The sequence below is a fragment of the Astatotilapia calliptera genome, chromosome 20 (genome assembly GCF_900246225.1).
Source record: "Astatotilapia calliptera chromosome 20, fAstCal1.2, whole genome shotgun sequence".
NCBI classification, from domain to species: Eukaryota; Metazoa; Chordata; class Actinopteri; order Cichliformes; family Cichlidae; genus Astatotilapia; species Astatotilapia calliptera.
The window spans coordinates 16028744-16040446 of record NC_039321.1 but is presented as its reverse complement, the minus strand read 5'-3'; the positions used below and the strand labels follow the sequence as shown (position 1 = coordinate 16040446).

Genomic DNA, 11703 nt, shown 5'->3' with positions numbered 1-11703 from the left:
GTCTAATATGAAGATAAAATTGAGGGAGATACAGCAGTGAAAAGGTGAGTAGGAGGGGTAGCTACTTCTAAATGAGCAAATGTTGCAATGACTTGCTATAAATGACACTGACCACAACTGTCAAAGGTGTCAAATTTACAGCTGTCAGATGTAGCTCAACACAGTTACATTTCACAGATGGAGGTATAAACATGTTGTACTTACTGAGTTAAATGTAGAAGAGGCAGGCAAATAAAGCTTAACAAACACAAATAAACAAAAAACTTTTTTGGTAATACTATTCTGCATTGTAATTGTCAACAATAAGCCTGTGTTACAGAGGAAATACCATCAGTGTAATTGTGCGATTTACCTAATCAGTATACACTACCTATAGCTATATAAATATTCACCTTTGTGGTTTATTGAGGGATCCTGTGGGTCCTGTGAGTTGCAAATTGGAGTTTCCATGACTGATGTGTTTGCAGATTTGATAGGCTTAGATCTGATGCCTCAACAAAGTACTTCTAAAATGTAATGCAGACACTGGTCCATTGATTTTATATATATATATATTTTTCTTTTCTTTCTTTTAGGAGCCAAAGCCAGAGTTAGTTTATTGTATCAGTCCAAAAGGGAATGAATCTGGATGCAGCAACGAGGTGCTTCGGCTGGCCATGCTGGAACAGTGGAGTGGCACTACAAGGGTGTGCAGTAGCCAGATATCCCATCTGCTCACACTGGACTTGATCCCTGTATGGTTGACAGACTGCTGCACAGCACTGATGAGGTTTTTGTATGTGTTGATATTTTAATGACTAGACTCAAAAGATCAGAGGAAGGAGGATGACTTTGAACACGATTCACTCTTGTATTTCAGTTATTTCAGATCAAATTTGTTGTCCTTGCTGTCTTCATTTGATTAAAGGAACTGTGCAGTATCTTTACATTGGTCTACTTTTGCTAATTTTAGTGAAAGAATCCTTAATGTATAATATATATTGAACACTGTCACATCTGTAATATTAGAATACGGCTATTTTTTATATTTATTAGGGATGCAACGATGGGGTGTGAAATCAATGAATAGTGGGAACACATATTCATTGTGTTCCCACTAGTGCTGTCAGCGTTAATCCCGTTAAAATGACGTTAACGCCATAACGCGGCAAATCTCCCTTAACGAGTTACCACGGATCGCCCGTGCGTGGGGCTGGATGGCGTCAAGACGTTAACGAGCTAACTGCGCTAATGCACTAAAATGGTAAATAAATGGTAAATGGCCTGTATTTATATAGCGCTTTACTAGTCCCTAACGGTGTGTTCACACCGAACGCAATGGGCGCGTGAAAAAAGCCCCAAACGCCCCTAACTTGACGCGTGCACATTCGCACCTCTACGCGTGTTCAAGAAAAATCCATCGCGCCCCAAAATATCATATTTTAACGCGCGTGAACCAGAAATGTGGGAGGGATGTGGGAGGAAGTTTTGCAAGACCGGTATTTTTGCAAGATGGCAGGTGTCGAGCTAGCGCTTGAGGGGAGAGTCTCCCTTCTCTATTTACTGTGGAGAGCAGAGCAGCGGCGTAAAAGACGCCCTCGCCGTACCTGGGTCCATCAGGTCCTCGAGACGCGTGAGCAGTTTGGTGAGTTTCACCATTTGCTACAGGAGCTGCGCCTGGATGACGGCAGATTCCAGCGATATCATCGTCTGTCACTCGGCCAGTTTGAGGACCTGCTTTCCCGCGTCGGTCCCAGAATTGCCCGCCTAGACACCAATTACAGGCGCTCAATCCCACCAGCAGAGCGCCTGTCCATCTGCCTGAGGTTAGTAAAAGTGTTTAATACGGTAGTCCTTTATTGATACCTGTGCTAATATATGCTAAACCATCCATTTATACACTGCTAACATGGATGTGCTATGCTAACAGTGAATGCTGTCGGCGTTTACTGATAGCATAGCACATCCATGTTAGCAGTGTATACTAACATGGATGTGCTATGCTAACAGTGAATGCTCTCGGTGTTTACCGATAGCAAACTGGTACGAGACGACTTCATAATATTTGTAGTGATACTCAGACGGTCTCATCAAGTCCCGATTTAATTCGATTTATGCTGTTATCAGTGTTTGAATGATAGCATGGCTGTGGTGTCATAGGTATGCTCTCGGTGTTTGCTGATATCAAACTTGTACTAGGACCAATGTGGGTTAATCTTTGTAGTGATACTCACTCCTTTTTTCATTTAGACCTGGTTTAATTCTGGGATAGTTGAATATTTGTTTATGATCACGGCAGATTGTTCTAGATTATATCAAATATATCATGTAATTATCCTTATAATTACAAAATGTTTTATGTAAGATTTATGTTTTGTAATTTTGTAATTTCTATAATGTATTTTGTAACTGCAGTACACATAATAGGCAAGGCAAGGCAAGGCAAGTTTATTTGTATAGCACAATTCAACAACAAGGTGATTCAAAGTGCTTTACAGAGACATTAGAAACAAGAACAAATAAAAAGCATGATTTAAAATTGATTAAAACAAGCAAATAAACTAACTAACTAACTAATTAACTAACAAACAAACAAACAAACAAACAAAACAGTATATAAAATCAAAACAGATAAAATCAGAACGGTAGATAAAATCAGTAGTTAAATGTAAGTTTTGAAATTTAAGCTTAAAAGTGTGGATTTGGTGCTTTATTCAAATGCAGCTGAGAACAGGTGAGTCTTCAACCTGGATTTAAATAAACTGAGTGTTTCAGCTGATCTGAGGCTTTCTGGGAGTTTGTTCCAGATATAAGGAGCATAAAAGCTGAATGCAGCTTCTCCGTGTCTTTGGCGCCAAAGACTATTACCTCAGTTTTGTTTTTGTTTAGCTGGAGAAAATTGTGGCACAACCAGTCATTGATTTCCTCAATGCATTTACCAAGAGCCTGTACAGGGCCTCGGTCTCCTGGTGACATTGTGATATATATTTGTGTGTCATCTGCATAGCTGTGATAGTTTATTTTGTTGTTTATAATCTGTGCCAGTGGGAGCATGTAGATGTTAAACAGAAGGGGTCCCAAGATGGAACCTTGGGGAACTCCACATGTGATACTTGTCTGTTCAGATGTGAAGTTACCTATTGATACAAAGTATTTCCTGTTTTCTAAGTATGTTTTGAACCAGTTTAGTACAGTTCCTGAAAGACCTGTCCAGTTCTCCAGTCGTTTGAGTAATATGTTGTGGTCAACTGTATCAAATGCTGCACTGAGATCCAGTAAAACTAGGACTGACATTTTTCCACTGTCTGTATTCAGACATATGTCATTAAACACTTTGGTCAGAGCGGTTTCAGTGCTGTGGTTCTGTCTAAAACCTGACTGGAAGGCATCGTAGCAATTATTCTGTTTTAAGAAGTAACTGAGCTGTTGAGAAACTGCTTTTTCAATGATCTTACTTAAAAATGGGAGATTTGAGATCGGCCTGTAGTTGTTCATTTGTGTCTTGTCAAGATTGTCCTTTTTCAGTATAGGTTTGATTACAGCAGTTTTTAGTGATTCTGGAAACACACCTGATAATAAAGAAAAGTTGACGATCTGTAACAGGTCTGACTCTAAAGTCTTTGAGACCTTTTTGAAAAAACTTGTTGGCAGGACATCTAAACAGCAGGAGGAGGAGTTCAGTTTACCTAAGATGTCCTCCAGGTCTTTGCTGTTAATAGGGTGAAACTGTTTCATGGTGTTTAAACATTTTTTTGGTGGACACAGTACATATCCTGGATCTGCTGTTGATGTACCAATTGCTTGTCTAATTTTTTGGATTTTTTCTGTGAAGAATTTGGCAAAGTCATTGCAGGCCATGGTCGAATGAAGTTCAGCTGCCACTGACACAGGAGGGTTTGTTAGCCTGTCAACTGTAGAAAATAAGACCCGAGCATTATGGCTGTTTTTAGTGATGATGTCAGAGAAGTAGGACCTCCTTGCATTCCTCAGTTGTAAATTATAATTGTGAAGTTTCTCTTTATAAATGTCATAATGAACCTGGAGGTTTGTTTTTCTCCATCTGCGCTCAGCTTTCCTACACTCTCTTTTTTCATTTTTCACCACTGTGGAGTTTCTCCATGGAGACTTTTTCCTTCCAGAGATAACCTTCACCTTAATGGGAGCAATAGTGTCCATTACATTTAACATGTTAGCATTGAAGCTATTGACGAGCTCATTGACTGACCCTCTGGACAGGTCAGGTGTTAATGGGAAGACCTGGTTAAAAATTGCACTACTGTGTTCAGTTATACACCGTTTTGTGATCACTGTTGTTGATATATTTGTGTGGGCTGAGATTTTACTTTCAAAGAAAACACAGTAATGATCAGACAGGCCCACATCAGACACAGTAACCGTTGAAATGCTCAGGCCTTTGGAGATCAGTAGGTCAAGAGTGTGTCCTCTATTATGTGTGGCCTCTGTTACATGCTGAGTCAGCCCAAAGTTGCCCAGAGTGTTACTCAGGTCTTTAGTCCCTTTGTCCTGAGGGTTGTCCACATGAATGTTAAAATCCCCAACAATAATTACACAGTCAAAATCAACACAGATCACAGACAGCAGTTCACTGAGGTCATTAAAAAAGTCTGTGCAGTATTTGGGAGGCCTGTAAACATTAAGAAACACAACTTTGGATGGGGCCTTCAGCTGTAAAGCCACATATTCAAAAGACTGAAAACTTCCAGGAGATAGCTGCTTACATTGAAATGATTCATTAAATAAGACAGCAACCCCCCCTCCTCTCCTGCTCACCCTGGCCTCACTGATAAAACTGTAGTTAGGAGGGGTCGTCTCGATGAGAACAGCTCCACTGTTACTTTGGTCCAACCAAGTTTCAGTTAAAAACATAAAATCAAGGCTGTGCTCAGTGATTAAATCATTAATTAAAAATGTTTTCCCAGCTAAAGATCTAAAGTTTAATAAAGCCAACTTAAGTGTTTTAGAGGTATTACTTGTCCCCTCGTGTTTGGGAGCAGTCTGTGGCACACAAGGTATGTTTACTATGTTTAAAGATCTTTTAGAGTGCAGCTCTCTGTGTTTTGACCAGGCCACATGTCTCCTGTCACCTAAAAGTACAGAAATTTTAAAACCTTCTAGTAAACAGGGTCCCAGCTTCTCCTGGGAAAAGTCACCACTGCCATAATCCTCACAGCCCGGACCCTTCACACATCACACATCAGACTGCGGAGACAGGGCATGAAGAGGAACTAAGGGGGGCGAGGCTGGGCAATGTGACTTCGATTGCTCTGTTGAGGGTGGGGCTCGATGGCGAACCTTTGGCCGCTCTGGTGGGGGGTTTATGGGGGACAAAAAGGGATTGGGACGGGGGGTAGATCTGAGCCCAGCATTGACCCGCTCCATCATCTCCTCAGTGAATTTCAGGTGTGGGGAGGAGGGAGAAAGGGAGGGGGAGGAGGGTGATGGCCTGTCAGGGGTTTGGGGGACTGGGGAAGGTCGTGGTCCCTTGTCCTGGTCGTTGGTGTTGTTGAGAGAGTTGGAGGCAAATAGGGACCCCTCTTCTTGCCTTAGATGTCTCGCCTTTCTGAGGCTCTTCCTCAGATGCCTTAGATGTCTCTCTTTTCTGAGGCTCTTCCCGGGTGGGGGCAAATGGAGCTCCTCCTCAAGGTTTCTGCTGGGCTTTGTCTGTTCTTGGAGTACTGTTTGTGCCTCTTTATGAGATAACTCCTCGTTTATCTCAGCCTTGGCACCAAGCACAGATGGATGACGTATGGAATAAAACAAGTTGGAGGTGAACAGTTTCACCCCTGACTTGTTAAAATTAAATCCATTTGCTTTGAACAGATGCCTGCGTTCCCAAAAAATATTAAAGTTGTCGATAAAATGCACTGAGTGGTCAGCACATGCTGATATAAGCCATTTATTCAGTGTAAACAACCTGCTGAATCTCTCGTCTCCTCCTCTGACCGGCGGTACAGGTCCACTGATGAATACAGCTGCATTCAGAGAGTTTACAGTATTTAATAATCCAGTAAAGTCCCGTTTCAGAACCTCCGACTGTTGTTTGGACACATCGTTTGACCCTGTATGCAGAACAATGTTTGTCACAGTTGGATATTCATCATCAATTTGAAGAATTCTCTCCTTCAGGTTGTTGACCATATCCTTAGGAAAGCAGAGGACTTTAGTGTTCTTACCGCACATCCTTTGTACATCCTTTACGGCAGAGTCACCCACAATCAGAGTTTCAGGCCTAGCCTTTAGCTTTCCCTGTGGTCTTTTGCTATTCAACAGATTTTCAGACCTTACTTCGCTGCTTTTAGATGGATGGTTGTCCGATATAGATCCAGGGTCCTTTGATAGTGGAGCAAATCTGTTCTGCAGTTTCACATTCAGTTGTTTTGGAGGTTTGTTGTTATTCTTCCTATTCACGGTTGTCCAGTCCTGTTTCCTCCCGTATACAGGGGTAGAAGAGCTTCTCTGTCTCATAGGAAGTGAAAGCCAGTCGGTTTCAGAGATTTCAGCTCGCTGTGCCCTGCCTGTGGTACGTCCTCCCCCTTCCAGGAGACATGATTTATGTCTTGGTTTTGCACCAAGACAGTCCAAGGGGGGATTATCACTTGAGGATTTATAATAATGCACAGAGTCTACTTTCTTGGTCATGTTATCTGTGCTCCTTAGCTGTGTACTAGCTTGCTCATCGCCATTGTTTTGAATCAAAGGCAAGGTTGTTTCATTACCACACAGTCCATTTACCTCCACGTTTACTTCTAAGCGATGAATTTTTGTCTCCAGTACTGCAATCTTCTGCAGGAGGCTGTGGTAGTCATCTGTGGAGAGGGAAGGCATCTTGTTGCTAGTTAGCCTAGCGGTTAGCCCCTTTCCAGGCTATTGAGGCTGCTCGGTGCCCAGACGCTGTAATCAGGCTTCAGCTGTGTCTAGGCCACAGACACACGGAGCGCTGAGGATAAGGTAACTATAAAAATGTTGCTGTTTCTGTTAAGAACACTTTAGTCCTAATGATCTATGAGTGTCCAGAAGCTATCGCAGGTAAGCTCATAAGGAAAAAAGGGAAAAAATCAGCATAAAAATCAATAAAATCAATAAAAGAAGCAAAGCATTAAAGAGCAAAGAGATGAAGCGTCCACACTCACAAAAGGGGAGGAGAAAGATACTCATTTTAAACACTGTTGTCCAGGTTCCTTGCCACCGGGGACTCCTTCAGGACCATCGCGTTCAGTTTTCGAGTCGGTGTGTCCACGGTGAGCCAGATCATCCCCCAGGTAGCGACGGCCATCTGGGACTGTCTAGTGGACGATTTCATGGCTGTGCCTTCAACTGAAGACTGGCGGTCCATCGCAGAGGGATTCCAGGAGCGCTGGAACTTCCCTCTCTGCTGTGGAGCTCTGGATGGGAAGCACGTCCAGACGAAGGCACCCCCCAACTCAGGATCCATGTTCCACAACTACAAGGGAACTTTTTCCATTGTTCTCCTTGCGGTTGTGGATGCAGAGCATCGCTTCCGCGTCATTGATGTTGGGGGGTACGGGAGGACCAGCGACGGTGGTATTCTGGCCAACTCCACCTTTGGTCAGGCTCTTCGGGCTGGGACTCTCCATCTGCCTCCTGACCAGCCTCTACCTGGTGGAGAACACCATGGAGCCCAGCCCCATGTCTTTGTGGCTGATGAAGCGTTCCCGCTGCGGCGTGAGCTCATGAGACCTTTCCCTGGACGCCTCCTCCCTTTAGAGAAGAGTGTCTTTAACTATCGCCTTTCCAGGGCCCGGATGATAGTGGAGGGTGCCTTCGGTATCCTCTCCTCACAGTGGAGGTTGTATCGGCGCGCCATAGAACTCCGTCCTGAAATTGCGGAGAAGTGTGTGAAGGCAACGTGTGTTCTCCACAACTTTCTGCGCTGTGTGGACGAGAGAGGGGCACCTGCTGTGAGAGGTGTGGCGCCTGCTGTGGTGGAGCCGTTGCAAGACCTGGGTCGTATGGCAGCAAACAACTCCTCCAGAGAGGCTGTCCTGGTGAGGGAGAAGTTCATGGCTCACTTCTCGGCAGAGGGAGCCGTGTCTTGGCAACCAAAGGAGTAGCCTGTTTGAAGTCTGAACGACTTCCCCACAACGGCTCTTTTAAGAGCCACCCACAAACCTCTAAAGAGTGTTCCTGTCTTTTTAACATTTTCTTAATAAATGGAGCTCTACTCCAAAATAAACTAACCTCTTTTTACTCTGCAACTTGTCTTCACTATGTTCCTATATACAGTGTGGTGCAAAAGTTTGGGCAACCTTATTAATAGTCATTATATTCCTGTATGAATCGCTGTTACAGTAAAAAATGTCACTTACATATATCATATAGGAGACACACACATTGATATACACTACATATTTATGTTATTTCTCTTTTTTGTGTTGCCAATTTATGCACCTGCTTGCTTTAGTTTAAACAGTTATTGCACACTTTCTGTAAATCCAGTGAACTGCATTTCACTTCTCAAATATCACTATGTGTCTCCTATATGATGTATTTAACTGACAATTTTTATTGAGACAACCAACAATTTGTACAGGAAAATAATTACTTTTCACAATGTTGCCCAAACTTATGCATCCCACTGTATTATGTTTTGTTATTAGTGTAATATGAAATAAATTCTACTTTTGTCAAGTCGGGTGCCAATATTTGCTGTGTAGTAGAACAAAGACATTTGTCATTATAAATGTTTATTTGATAAAATATATAAATTCAGTAACAAAAGGACATAACATAAATATATGAAATCTAACTATTTACAGACAGACAGGAATAAAAAGGACCCAGCTTGGAGTGGAAGAGCCTCAGGGAGAAGGAGGAGAAACATAAGAACATTGTTTCTGCCCTGGAGACCTGCTGCCTCATCAGAAAACTACTGATCATTAGGGTCCAATGTTTCCAAATTTAGCACAGCTGTGCTATTTTCAAAAACTGATTTAGAAATTTGGAATTTCACGAATTCTCGTGTCTGAGGCGGCATGCTCTCCAGAGCAGGAACAAGGCTGAGGAGAAAATATTCTGTTGCAGACGGGCGTGGCCCCTTTAGGCACTCCAGGATAGCCAGCTCCACCGCCGATGGACCGTCCTGGGACCCTTCCCTCGCCCGCCTTCGAGCTGTCCTCCTCTGTGGGCCTGTAAAACACAGCACAAAACACCACAAAGAAATGAGAAGGCTGCTACTAGATTTTCATTTTCAAAATTGAAGAAAACACAGACCAACACAGAGAGACTGAGGAGGAGCTTCTTCCCGCAGGCGATACGGTCTCTCAATCACACCACCACACAGTACTGACCCACACATATGGCTCTTACACACACACTGGACTTTCTGGACTTTGGTTTTGCACAACACTGGTCACTATATTCTTCATTTCTGGTTAATACTTGTACAGCTGCTGTTACTGTGTATATATTTATTTATATTTAGATTTCTTCATACATTCTTATATAGTTCTATATTGTGTATTGTGTATTTTGTTGTACAGTTATTTTATTTTCAACTTTAATTTATATATTTATCTTTATCTTATTCTTCCCAGTTAAATTTACCCTTCATTCTAATTTGTGTTGTACAGTTATTTCATTTTTAACCTTAATTTATATTTTATTCCTTCCTAGTTAAATTTACCCTTTTTAATTTTTCATATTTATTTCCTATCTTATTCATAGCCTTTTCCTTTTTTGTTTTCTTTAGGTCACGAGCAGTTGTCCAAGCATTTCACTACATATCGAACTGTGTATGACTGTGTACGTGACAAATAAAATTTGAATTTGAATTTGAATTTTGAATTTGAAAACCAGGATATGAACAGATTGGTTGTAGATATTTAGTAAAGGTGATCACAAGGGGATTCAAGCAAGTAAAAAGCTATCAGTGCTTGATGTTCATACCTGTGGGTGCAGCAGCAGGAGTGGAGGGACCAGGGACTGGGGAGTCAGGAGAAGCAACAGGGGAGGACTCTGCTGCATGATTACTTGACTCTATCAAGACAATATTAAATGTTAACAGGTCGAAGACAATAGTCATAGAGAATATTATATTATTATATACTTATTATTATATACAGTGGTCTCTCGTTTATTGCAGCACATGAACAGTAGTCACAGTTCTCACAAGTTGATTCTCAAAGTGCAAACCAAGTCAATTTTAAAACGTAAAAGTATGTCGCGCTTTTTCTCCGTCTGCGGCGCCACTTTTGTGCGCCTTTTTCGCTCCCGGTGCAGGTGCCTATTTCGGAATGAGGGTCATAGTTATGAGTGTTTTTGTGCTGTTTTTTTCTATTTGAAGTGATGGTTATCAAAACCAAACATGATAAGTTTGGCAAGCGCAGGAGACATGACATGGAGGAGATTTGTCATTTCGGCTGCAGAATACAATGCGCATTGTTGAAAGCTGTACGGTGCAATAAAAAAAAAATCAGCGAAAAGGCGAGGCAGTGACGGATGAACAGTGGGACTACTGTATACTGTTTATTAATAAACAAAATATATTCCTGTATGACAACACGCATTAATTAACTGCCTACATTAATTCATTGTAAACATACCTTCTGACTGACACTCCCCTGCTGCCTCTTCGGGCTGTCCCTGGTCCTCGGGGGAGAAGTTCTCCATGGTCCACACCATATTTCCGCTAGTCTCCCGCGGGGTGAGGAAGGGGTCCAGAAACCCCATGACCGCGAAGAACTTCCATCTCCTCCCCGATCCTGCTGCCGACCCACTCCTCTTCTCCTTCTCTGCCCTCTTCTCCTTATTATAGGTGTCCCTGAGGCTCTTCCACTTTCTCCTGCAGATGTCCTCTGAATAAACGCATTATCTGGTTAGCGGAAAGGTATTAGTGTGTGAATGTGTGTGTGAATGGGTGGATGACTGGATATGTAAAGTGCTTTGGGGTCCTTAGGGACTAGTAAAGCGCTATATACACTGAACAAAAATATAAACGCAACACTTTTGTTTTTGCTCCCATTCCCCATGGGATGGACGTAGAGACCTAATATTCATTCCAGATACACAATATAACCATCCCTCCCAAACAGTGGTCACAAATCAGTCCAAATGTGTGGTAGTGGGCACATCTGCTATATTGAGATAATCCATCCCACCTCACAGGTGTGCCACATCAGGATGCTGATCTGACATCATGCATCATGCACTAGCTTGGACGTCTTTCTGATAGATTTGTTCATCTTTCTAGTAGACAATGGCAGATGGTGTAAACATTAATTAATTCAGATAAATTATCCCCAGTATGTGTGAGTGTATATAAATAAAACTGAATTGGATTATTAAGGAACATAAAAACAATCACCGAAAACCTAAGATATGGTAAGGGGACTGGTGTAACTGTCGGGCCCAGACAGGTGACTGAAGCTGAGGGCACTGCTGGGGAAGGATAATGGAAACAAATGAGAGAGGGATAACCAGAACCACGCCGTAGCTGACCTGCTTGGGCTGCTCACAGCTTTGTCTTTCTCCTTCTAAATGAGTCTTTGGCCTACCTGGAAAACTCTTGTAGCCAGTCTGTCCCTGAGTTTAATGATTTATTGCTGTACAGCATATAACAGAAAGGACCATGATATAATTACAGCAGCGAAAAAAGGGAAGTGCAAAGTGCAAAAATGAATTTATCATAAATATCTAGTGAGTGTAATATTATCACTGCTAACATATCATCAGTTCCATCTGTCT

General features: G+C 42.3%; 1 long non-coding RNA gene across 1 annotated transcript; it reads right to left on the bottom strand.

Annotated features, from left to right (window-relative positions):
- Positions 1-9069: 9069 nt before the first annotated feature.
- On the bottom strand, positions 9070-10625 carry LOC113013949 (uncharacterized). Its single transcript, XR_003270897.1, has 3 exons — positions 10563-10625; positions 9907-9996; positions 9070-9147 (listed from the first exon to the last, which is right to left on the bottom strand). It is a non-coding gene; the product is annotated as an uncharacterized LOC113013949 (long non-coding RNA).
- Positions 10626-11703: the final 1078 nt, after the last annotated feature.